The sequence below is a fragment of the Sinocyclocheilus rhinocerous genome, unplaced genomic scaffold (assembly GCF_001515625.1).
Source record: "Sinocyclocheilus rhinocerous isolate Xijiao unplaced genomic scaffold, SAMN03320098_v1.1 scaffold1206, whole genome shotgun sequence".
Taxonomy (NCBI): Eukaryota; Metazoa; Chordata; class Actinopteri; order Cypriniformes; family Cyprinidae; genus Sinocyclocheilus; species Sinocyclocheilus rhinocerous.
In genome coordinates this window covers 103,233-114,857 of record NW_015659931.1, presented here as the reverse complement: position 1 = coordinate 114,857, position 11,625 = coordinate 103,233, and the positions used below count along the sequence as shown (strand labels likewise).

General features: G+C 40.6%; 1 long non-coding RNA gene across 1 annotated transcript in view; it reads right to left on the bottom strand.

The window, feature by feature from the left end:
• The window catches only part of LOC107724534 (uncharacterized), a 7,766-nt gene extending 5,780 nt beyond the window's left edge, over positions 1-1,986 (bottom strand). Inside the window, exon 1 of the long non-coding RNA XR_001638033.1 lies at positions 702-1,986. This is a non-coding gene — a long non-coding RNA (uncharacterized LOC107724534). The remainder of the gene's footprint in view (positions 1-701) is intronic.
• Positions 1,987-11,625: the final 9,639 nt, after the last annotated feature.

Sequence of the window (11,625 nt, the reverse complement as noted above, 5' to 3'; positions counted from 1 at the left end):
ATATATATAATTAATTTAGAAGTCTCATTCTTCACCTTTTACAGTATGTTCTTCACTTTGGTCTCAGTCTTAGTCATTTCTAACGCTCAGTTCCTCCAAACATGTTAGACTGGAGGAAGAATAGATTTGTATGTGGTGTACCGCTTAACAGACAACCTAGAAGTAACAAATAACGATTATGAATCTTTTTGCAACGCTTTTAGTGAGATTGTAGGTTTAATTTTCTTCTCCTGGCAGAGTTTGGCGGGTAAAGCGCTGCTCTTTGTTTTGAAGGCCTCAGACATGTAACTTAGCACAAAAGAGCATATTTACCCTCTAGCGTACTGTAAATAGCAAACCGCATGTTTGTATAGCCTCTGAAAACATTTTTAAAGCTATTATGCAAACAGGTTGTATAAAAAGTAACAGTGGTCATGCACTGTCGCAAGGCAAACAAAACCAAGCAAAATCACTCGCACCCATTCATTTTGCTCAAACACATTTGGAGTTTATCTAACAATACTTGTTTTTTTATGAGAAAAAATGTCTCATCGGACAGAAACGAAACGGGCTTTATCATGGCGGCGGCAGATAAACGACACGTGCTGGAGGAAGATGAGGATGAGGAGCAGCGAAAGTCAGAGCAAAACGATGTTATTGCAACACAAGAAAGTTAAAAATGAAAAGTAAGCATTCGAACGAAAATGAAATGCTGGAAGTACCTGAGTGAGAGCTTTTCGCGGACCATCGCGGGAGACTCCGGATGGGGTAAAAAGTACGACTGTACTGTACGACGACCGGAAAAAGAAACAGCAGGGAGGAAGAAAAAAGAGGAGAGACCGTTTCCACGTCGCTCGCAAGACAAGGGGAAAAGCAGAGAGAGAGGTGTGCGAGCGAACAGCCCTTCTTACACGAACCCCTGCCAGCGCTGAGCAGATTCAGCTATGCCCTCCTATTCGCCTGCCCACTTCAGCCCCGCTGCCAAGAGAAGAGAGGTCACAACAGCATGAGAAAGGAAAAGAAAACAAGGCGGCAACTCTTGAGACCACCTTGCGGCTCGCTCTTTGGCTTCGTCTGTTGTTGTTGGGTTAGCAGCCAGTCCTCCATGTTTAATACCTCTATGGGTGTTGGCACAAAATGCTAAACACCGTCACCTGGCTCGGGCCTGGAGGCGAGGAGTGGAACTTGGTCCGAAACCAAGCGAAATAAGCAAATCTCAACCTATCCCTCAGGAGCGGGGCGTCGCTTAAAGAGAAAATGTTGATATCAGGTACATGTACTTACTCAGAGTGCCAAATCACGATCTGACACACGTCCTGAAATAAAAAGTTAAGGCTCCCGAAAGAGTCTTTTGTCAGCGTTTGGCATCTGTCCCAGGTACAAGCCTTTCGATTCCTGTTTTACAGAAGTCATTCGCTGCATCTTTAGCTGTCCTCCCATTGCCTGCATGCTTCATGCAATATATGTTGGATGTTTATCCATAGGCATTTGTGCTCATCAACTTTTGTTCGTGCCTTTGCTATGTGCATGTTCAAATTGAATTAAAAGTCGGGATCCTGAAAGCAAGTCCACGATTGTCAGCTTTCCCAGGTGAAACCAATTCAAGCTTCTTTTTTGAAAACTTTGAGTCCTTTTCAAAGAGTTCTTGCTGTGCCGAAGCAGGAGGGCAGAGTGAGAAAGTTAAACCCGAGGCGCCAGGACAAAGAGAGCGAGACAGAGACTTGTCACAGCACTTGTGGTCAAAGTTTGCGGTAATGCTGTACTATATCCTGCTCAGCTGTGGAGAAAACACGACGCAGCCGGACCAGTGCAATAATCCAGCGTCACCCTGCCAAAAATTGTGCTGTCTCTTTCCTGACGGTGCAGAGATGGTGACAGAAAGAGAGAGAGAGTTGCAATCGTCCTGTCTTCCTCTCCTTTCAGGCATTGTCATGGGCAGCACAGTGTGTGACGTCAGCACCCCCCTTTCGTCCTTTTGTTATTTGTCCATTTATTTCTCAAAGTACTGTCCTCATGTTGCATTTTCTCCCATTTTTGCTCTGTAAACTCTCTGGAGGGAAAGAAAGAACCATTTCTTGACGCCCGACTTGGGGAGAGAGAGGGACATGGATATAAATAAAGCACAAGAGCGCAAGTGAATAGAGAAAGAGAAGCTGCCCTTACAAATCTCTCAGTCTGTCTTCCTGCCTTCCGACCGGAGCTTGTAAACCTTTCAGCTATGGCGTCCAGGGCCGGCCTCCATTGGCACCGGTTCAAGAAGAGAGCTGGCTCCCGCTGACTGTTTCGGAGGAAGACAAGCTCACAGAGAGAGAGAGAGAAAGGGGGTCGGGCTGGTACCCATGAGGAGGGTGTCGGTACGGACAGTAGGTCAGGGTAAGGGGGGCGGCAGAGGTGGCACATGTGCCAACGGCAGCTGCTCTGGCAAACAAATATATATATATATATATATATATATATATATATGGATGTTTTTTATTAAAATCTAGATTTTGAATTACAGTACAGAATTTTAATTTAATCTGCATATATATACATATACATACATACACACACACACGTTTCTCAGCAAGGCTGCATTTATCTGATCCAAATTACAGTTCAATAAAATATATAAAATACATATATTAAATAAAATATAATATATATATGTGACCCTGGACCACAAAAGCAGTGTTAAGTCGCTGATATTTGTAGGTAGCAATAGCCAAAAATACATTGTATGGAATCGTCCTGTCTTCCTCTCCTTTCAGGCATTGTCATGGGCAGCACAGTGTGTGACGTCAGCTCCCCCCCTTGCGTCATTTTGTTATTTGTCCATTTATTTCTCAAAGTACTGTCCTCATGTTGCATTTTCTCCCATTTTTGCTCTGTAAACTCTCTGGAGGGAAAGAAAGAACCATTTCTTGACGCCCGACTTGGGGAGAGAGAGGGACATGGATATAAATAAAGCACAAGAGCGCAAGTGAATAGAGAAAGAGAAGCTGCCCTTACAAATCTCTCAGTCTGTCTTCCTGCCTTCCGACCGGAGCTTGTAAACCTTTCAGCTATGGCGTCCAGGGCCGGCCTCCATTGGCACCGGTTCAAGAAGAGAGCTGGCTCCCGCTGACTGTTTCGGAGGAAGACAAGCTCACAGAGAGAGAGAGAGAAAGGGGGTCGGGCTGGTACCCATGAGGAGGGTGTCGGTACGGACAGTAGGTCAGGGTAAGGGGGGCGGCAGAGGTGGCACATGTGCCAACGGCAGCTGCTCTGGGAGTTCAGACAGGGAGCATGAACCAGAGCAGAAAGAGGACACTCTACATCCCAAAGTTCTCCATTACTGGTGATGCTCTGCACTCTTAAAAATAAAGGCTGCAAAAGGGGGGTTTCACAACGATGCCATAGAAGAACCATTCCTGGTTCCCCAAAGAACCGGTTCATAAAATAAACATTTTTTTCTTAGTGTGAAGAATGTTTTTAAATTTAAAAAAATATATTTTTTCCACTATAACAAACCTTTTGTGCAATGGAAAATTGCATGGATGTTAAAGGTTCGTCACTAGACTGTCAATGCCAATAAAGCAACTTTCTTTTTAAGAGTGCAGGACACTCTTCTGTGCACCTTCTGCAAAGTGACATTGTAAATCTTCTTATATTTCATGGAAAAACTCTTTATTCTATACTATAGCCCTTTTTGAATGCATGTAATTATAACATTCAAAGAAATGTATGTAAAGATTATTTTTAACTAGAACAGCAAAGTTTATCAAGAAACGTGTGACAAAGATTGAATGTTGGCTTGACTTGTTTCAAGATAGATAGATAGATAGATAGATAGATAGACAGACAGACAGACAGACAGACAGACAGATAGATAGATAGATAGATAGATAGATAGATAGATAGATAGACAGACAGATAGACAGATAAATAGATAGATAGATAGATTCCAAACTATGTTCTAGAGCACATGACATATACACTATGTTCGTGGTAAGATTTTTGTAAGGTTTCTTTAATGAATAGAAAGTTCAAAAGAACAGCATTTATTTGAAATTTGGAAATCCTTTGTAACAATATAAATGTATTTATTGCCACTTTTAATGCTACCTTGCTGAATAAAAGTAATTTCTTTAAAAAAATTAATAATTTGCACCGACCTAAAACTTTTGAACAGTAATGTACAGCAATAAAGGTTTTCTGAGTTCCCATAATTCCACTCAGATGGCAGCATCCAGGTCATGTTCATCCAGGACTGCTTGCACCAACTCATCTGACAGTGCTCTCTATGGCAAATTGGCTCTGATAGGACAGATAGTTTTGCCTTTTTCTGGGAGACCTCGCCAAATGGCCCCAACTGCCTTAATGACACATAATGGCTGGAGCTAAAGGACGGCTGCTGGGGAACATCCTAGGCACGTTACTCGAGCGCTGGGGGGACGTTGCAGGGTCTAATAGTCTCCTCGGCGCCAGCAGCTGAAGGACGTGGCCTCTCCCACAAGAGCTATTACCCAGAGTCCCTCCACACTGATGTCATCCTGTGTAACGCAACGCTGAAACTGCGGAGAGAAGTTCTGTTCACTTCCCCCATCTGTATGCAGTGACATTCATGTGAAATAAGGACACAATGAAAGCCACTTGCTTTTAGCAATACCGTCAGAGGCTTGTCACCTGCTTTGCAAGTGTATAACTGGGCAGGCTTGGTGACTTTCAATGCAGTCCTTGCACATTTCTCATTTACACATTAAATTAACTGAGAAAAGAACTTTGCAAGACATTTCAGCTGGGATTTCTGTGGTTACATTGTTTGCATAATACGTCATTGTGCTGGAGCACAGTTTTTTGTACATCCCATGCCTTCATTGTACACTTTTTGTCTGTGTAAAAGTCAGACTTGTTCGAAAATGTTGAAAAGGTTTTAAAAGAAGGGTTAAAATAAGGTTTATAGGACTTACAGATAGATAGATAGATGATAGATAGATAGATTGGGTGGTTGATAGGATGTATTGGGGTTGCTAGATGGTTGCTTGGAGTTGCTAGGGTGTTCTAGGCATTGCTCTGTGGTTGCTAGAGTGTTTTAGCAGTTACTGGGTGATTGTGAAGGTGTTTTGGGGTTGCTAGGGTGTTCTAGGGGTTACTGGGTTGTTGCTAGGGTGTTCTAGGCATTGCTTGGTGGTTGCCACGATGTTCTGTGTGTTTCTAGATGGTTGAAGGGGGTTGCTAGGTAGTTGCTAGGGTGTTCTAAGGGTTGCTAAGTGGTTGCTAGTGTGTTTTGGGAGTTGCTGGTGTGTTCTACGGGTTGCTAGTTTGTTTTGGGAGTTGCTAGGGCGTTTTGAGGGATACTGAGTGGTTGTCAGGGTGTTCTGGTGTTTGCTAGGTGGTTTCTAGGGGGATCTAGGGGTTTCTGGGTTGTTTTGGGGGTTGTGTGGTTGAAATGATGGTATGGAGGTTGCTAGATGGTTGCTATGGTTCTTTGCATTTGCTAGGTTGTTGCTGTGGTGTTCTGGGGGTTGCTAGGTAGTTGCAAGTTTTTTTTTAGGGGTTGTTAGATGGTTTTGAGGGTTTCTGGGTGGTTATTAGGGTGTTCTGGGTTGCTAGGATGTTCTAGATGTTTCTGTGTTGTTTTAGGGGTTCCATCTGTATGCAGTGACATTCATGTGAAATAAGGACACAATGAAAGCCACTTGCTTTTAGCAATACCGTCAGAGGCTTGTCACCTGCTTTGCAAGTGTATAACTGGGCAGGCTTGGTGACTTTCAATGCAGTCCTTGCACATTTCTCATTTACACATTAAATTAACTGAGAAAAGAACTTTGCAAGACATTTCAGCTGGGATTTCTGTGGTTACATTGTTTGCATAATACGTCATTGTGCTGGAGCACAGTTTTTTGTACATCCCATGCCTTCATTGTACACTTTTTGTCTGTGTAAAAGTCAGACTTGTTCGAAAATGTTGAAAAGGTTTTAAAAGAAGGGTTAAAATAAGGTTTATAGGACTTACAGATAGATAGATAGATGATAGATAGATAGATTGGGTGGTTGATAGGATGTATTGGGGTTGCTAGATGGTTGCTTGGAGTTGCTAGGGTGTTCTAGGCATTGCTCTGTGGTTGCTAGAGTGTTTTAGCAGTTACTGGGTGATTGTGAAGGTGTTTTGGGGTTGCTAGGGTGTTCTAGGGGTTACTGGGTTGTTGCTAGGGTGTTCTAGGCATTGCTTGGTGGTTGCCACGATGTTCTGTGTGTTTCTAGATGGTTGAAGGGGGTTGCTAGGTAGTTGCTAGGGTGTTCTAAGGGTTGCTAAGTGGTTGCTAGTGTGTTTTGGGAGTTGCTGGTGTGTTCTACGGGTTGCTAGTTTGTTTTGGGAGTTGCTAGGGCGTTTTGAGGGATACTGAGTGGTTGTCAGGGTGTTCTGGTGTTTGCTAGGTGGTTTCTAGGGGGATCTAGGGGTTTCTGGGTTGTTTTGGGGGTTGTGTGGTTGAAATGATGGTATGGAGGTTGCTAGATGGTTGCTATGGTTCTTTGCATTTGCTAGGTTGTTGCTGTGGTGTTCTGGGGGTTGCTAGGTAGTTGCAAGTTTTTTTTTAGGGGTTGTTAGATGGTTTTGAGGGTTTCTGGGTGGTTATTAGGGTGTTCTGGGTTGCTAGGATGTTCTAGATGTTTCTGTGTTGTTTTAGGGGTTGTTGGGTGGTTGATAGGAATGGTATGAGGGTTACTAAGTGATTGGTAGGATGTTTTGGGCGGTGCTAGGTGGTTGCTAAGGTGTTCTAGGCATTGCTCTGTGGTTGCTAGGTTGTTTTGGGGGTTGCTAGGAGGTTTCTTACTTTCTCAAATCTTATCTAAATTAAATCTGATCATTCAGTACAGTTCTAAAACACGTCTGCTGAACAAGCTGAATGAATTTAGGTACTGTTCTTATTTGTTGCACATCCAGTTTTCAAGTAGACGTTGTGGAAGTGCAACTCTTGAAGTAGATGTCAGTTTAAGACACTACATATACATGTGCCTTTTATGCATTATTCATCATCATGAGCATAAGAAAATGGCACCTGAATGAGGTCTAATATCCACTTTTACAATCTTGCATTACAGATCATGTTTCCAGTTTTCTTTCGGTGCGATGTTCCCGAGGGCATTAACACATGATCTTTAAGAATCGTTCAGGGTAATCAGTCCCTGACAAAACCGCACAAGTTTGAGTTAACTGTTCATTGACCAGCTGGTGACAATTTGCCGTAGTTATCGCATTGCACAACAGGGACCGAGCAAAAGTGTAGACAAAGGTTGCAGGATGAAACATGTTGAAAGATCAGACACTAACAAGAATGCAGCATGTCAAAAGCTGATTAATTTTTCTGTAAACATGCAAGTGGCAAGGATAAGTACTTATTTCATGTAACTATTGTTATTAAATTGCACTTTTTATGCTCTCAGCTTCATTACATTATTTCTGATCTGTTCTTTAAGAAACATTGTCTCAAATATTATTGGTGTTTTCTATGGCATTACTGTAATATTGCTCACATTTTCTGAAAACTAAGCAGGACACATTAGTAACCCACCCAGCAACACCTGAAAAAATAATAGGTTTGCAAAGAAAAAACTATACTAACATTTCAACATAAAGGTAAAAAGCTGTTTTCACTATAGCCAAGAAAAGATCATTTTGAAATGCATACACACTGGAAATTTTAACATGGGAATGCCATTGGATCAGTTTTGTCAATAAGTTATTGTAGCCAAGGTCAAAATATTCACAGAGAAATCTGATCTTAGATCAGTGCTATGATGCGGTTTCAGTGGAGGGACTTTGATGGGGCACAGCAGAACATCGGGGGCGTCTATGGTGAAGTGGCATGCTTTAGTCACTTTAGATACAAGTATCTACCAAGTGCATATTTATGGTTAAGGATCTGAATGAAATCCCTAACTCTCAACACTTTAGCAACCGCATAGCAACACACTGGAGTTCCTTAGCAATGGACTTGCAACGCCCTGGCAACCACCTAGCACATCCAAGTAATTAAAAAAGCAAAACACTTAACACCACTTAGAACATCCTAGAAACTGCATAGCAACATGCAAAAAAAAAAAAAAACACCATAGTTGCAACTTTCTAATAACTTCTAGTACCCTTGCACTGACAAAGGAACAAATGTTCATGCAGAACACCCTAGGAACTACATAGCAACACACTAGAATACCTTAGAATACCTACTGCATATCAGTACCCTGGTAACCACTCAGAACATTTGACTAATAACTTTGCACTACCTGGGAAAACAGCAAAAAAAAACAATGTAACCCCAAAGCAACCCATTAAAACCCCCCCAGAACACCTCAACCAGTGCAGAGCTACGTGCTAAAAACCACTCAGACCTTAGAATTTGCATAAAAACACCCTGGAAACCACCCAGAACATCCTAGTAACATGTTTTAAAGACACTCAGATCTTAGAAGCTGCAAAGCAACACCCTGACAACCACCCGAAGTATCCTAGTAATTAATAGTAACATGTTTAAAACCACTCATAGCAACGCCCTGGCAACCACATATAACATCCTTGTACCTGCAGAGTAACATGCTAAAAACCACTCAGACCTTAGAAGCTGCATATCAACACCTTGGCAACCACCTAGAGCATCCTAGTAACTGATAGTACCATTTTTTAAATAATTTAGATCTTAGCAACTGCATAGCAATGTCCTGGCAACCACCCAGAACATCATAGTAACTGCAGAACAACATACTTAAAACCACTCAAACCTTAGAAGCTGCATAGCAACACCCTGGTAACCACCCAGAGCATCCTTGTAACTGATAGTAACGTGTTAAAAAAACACTCAAATCTTGGAAGCTGCATAGCAACGTCTTGGTAACCACCCAGAACATCTTAGTAACTGATAGTAACAAGTTAAAAAACACTCAGAACTTAGCAGCTGCATAGCAGCGCTCTGGTAACCACCCAGAGAGTCCTAGTAACTGATAGTAACATGTTTAAAAAACGCTCGGATCTAGGTAGCTGCATAGCAACAGCCTGGCAACAACCCAGAGTGTCCTAGTAACTGATAGTAACATGTTAAAAAAAACACTCAAATCTTAGAAGCTGCATAGCAACACCCTGGCAACCACCCAGAACACTTGATTCACCACATGGAATGTAGTAAAAGAGCGGGACAGGATTCGCTCAGGCAAGCACCACTATAGTTTAAAATGGAGTTTCCTTCCTATACTGTTATCCAGCCTTCTGGCAGAGGCCGTTGCATCATGGGAAAACTCATATTCTGTGAAAGGAGGTCAGCAGGACACTTTCAGACTGTATTCTCCTCTGTGTGCTCATCTGCTGCTGGATCCAGCATTTGTTGTACAGTGAGGCAGTATCCTGTTGCCTTTGTTTAGTTGAGTCTCTCTCTCTCTCTCTCTCACTCACACACACAGTTATCCAGCCTTCTGGCAGAGGCCGTTGCATCATGGGAAAACTCATATTCTGTGAAAGGAGGTCAGCAGGACACTTTCAGACTGTATTCTCCTCTGTGTGCTCATCTGCTGCTGGATCCAGCATTTGTTGTACAGTGAGGCAGTATCCTGTTTTTCCTCTGTTTTGTGGAGTCTCTCTCTCTCTCTCTCACTCACACACACACACACACACACACACACACGTGTCCCTCAGGAGCATGTACACTCCTCTGACCCACATCTCCATGGGTTGTCCTCATTGTTTGTGATTGTGAGTGTGAGTAATAAAGCCACTGGAGTGAGGTCACGTCCTTAAGTAGCTGTTCTTCTGCTTCTGCATTATTTCATAAATCTGTTTCGGTGTAATAAAGATCATATATAGTTTAAGTAAATACACATTTATACTATATGCTGCATGCTATCAGTTATTGTTAGTCTATATGTAAATATGAACCAAAAGAATATGTATTTTTTTTAACCTCAGAGGTTTAAGAGGAGCATTTCAGTTCTCCAGTTTTATTTGTTATACACTGGTGATCTGGAGAATACTGTACAGTTGCATCATAAACTGCACTGTCTCTTTAAGATCTTGAGCTCCACCTCTGAACCTCCTTGAGTTCACTGGCCCTCTGAGGGCATGATCTGTTAACGGGAGGAAGGCGGAAACAGCTCCATCTTGCCACCGGATGAAGCACTGCAGCACAAACAGCTTCATTTCACCATAGAACATGATCTTGAGCCAGTTTCCACATTTAATTTATCGTATTTAACTATATCGCCATCTAGTGTCAGGGCAGTAAATATTTATATGAATGATACATATTAATAAATAGTAAAAAATATAAATTAAACATTTTAATTAATTAATTATTTTAAATAATTTAATTAATTGCGTAAATTAAGATTTAATAGATTTATTTTGCTATGTCTAGCATTGTTGCTGCCTAGTATCAGGGCAGGGAATATTTACTTAAATAAATATAATAAAATATTAAATAAAATGATACATATCAGTGTTATTTTAGTACCATGGAGACATTTGTCAGACTCTGTTCCATGCATTATGTGTGTCCTGCTCCCCATGTGCCTTCCCATGCCCTTATTTGATTAGTTTCCTGTTCCTCCCCGGATCAGGTGTGTCTCGTGATCCCCTCCTCCTGTGTGTATTTAAAGTGTTCCCAGTCCCTACTTCTCTGTCCGCTGTTGTACGTCTTCCGGTATTGGTCTTCCTGTGTTCGTCTTCCTTGGTTCCAATAAAGTCCTGTTAAAAGTATTCTCCAGCGTCTCCTCGTCCCTCGTGTGTGTGACAACGTGACAACATTGTTATAGTTTTATTAATAGTTTGAAATAATTTTTATATTTTAAGTTTTAATTTTAGTTTAATTTTTAATAATTTTGTAGTGTATTTTGCCTTTTTTATGTCTATATAGTTTCTCTTATTTTCTATTTCAGTTTTAGTTATTTTAGTACATTAAATGAAAATGTTAAATATGTTTTTAATTCGAATGTTTGTTTAAAGTAAAATTAATGTTTTTAATGGCTTTAGTTAACTATAATGACCCTGATACATATTTGATGATGCATATATATATATGTATGTATCACCAATTTTATACAGTAATTAATTTAATTTGCTAACATTATTGCCAGAAAAGAATATTCATCCAAATAAATATTATAAAATATTATTGATTAGGACGGAGAATATTTATCGTATGGGGAAAGGGAATGTTTTTCCATGTTGAATCCAACTTAAATCCCATAGATGTGAATAAAATGTTAACATAAAATAAATATATAAATAAAAAATAATAACAAATCATGTTATTCGTCAGCTACCTAGGTGTAAATCCTGACATTAATTCCAGGCATGCATTTTATACATTATATGTGACCCTGGACGACAAAAGCAGTCTTAAGTCACTGGGGTATATTTGTAGCAATAGCCAACAATACATTGTATGGGTCAAAATGATTGATTTTTCTTTTATGCCAAAAATCATTAGGATATTAAGTAAAGATCATGTTCCATGAAGTTATTTTGTAAATTTCCTTCAATATATATATATTATATTATATTATATATTATATAATATATATAATATATCAAAACTTAACTGTTGATTAGTAATATGCATTGCTAAGAACTTCATTTGAACAACTTTAAAGGTTATTTTCTCAATATTTAGATTTTTTTGCAACCCTCAGATTCCAGAT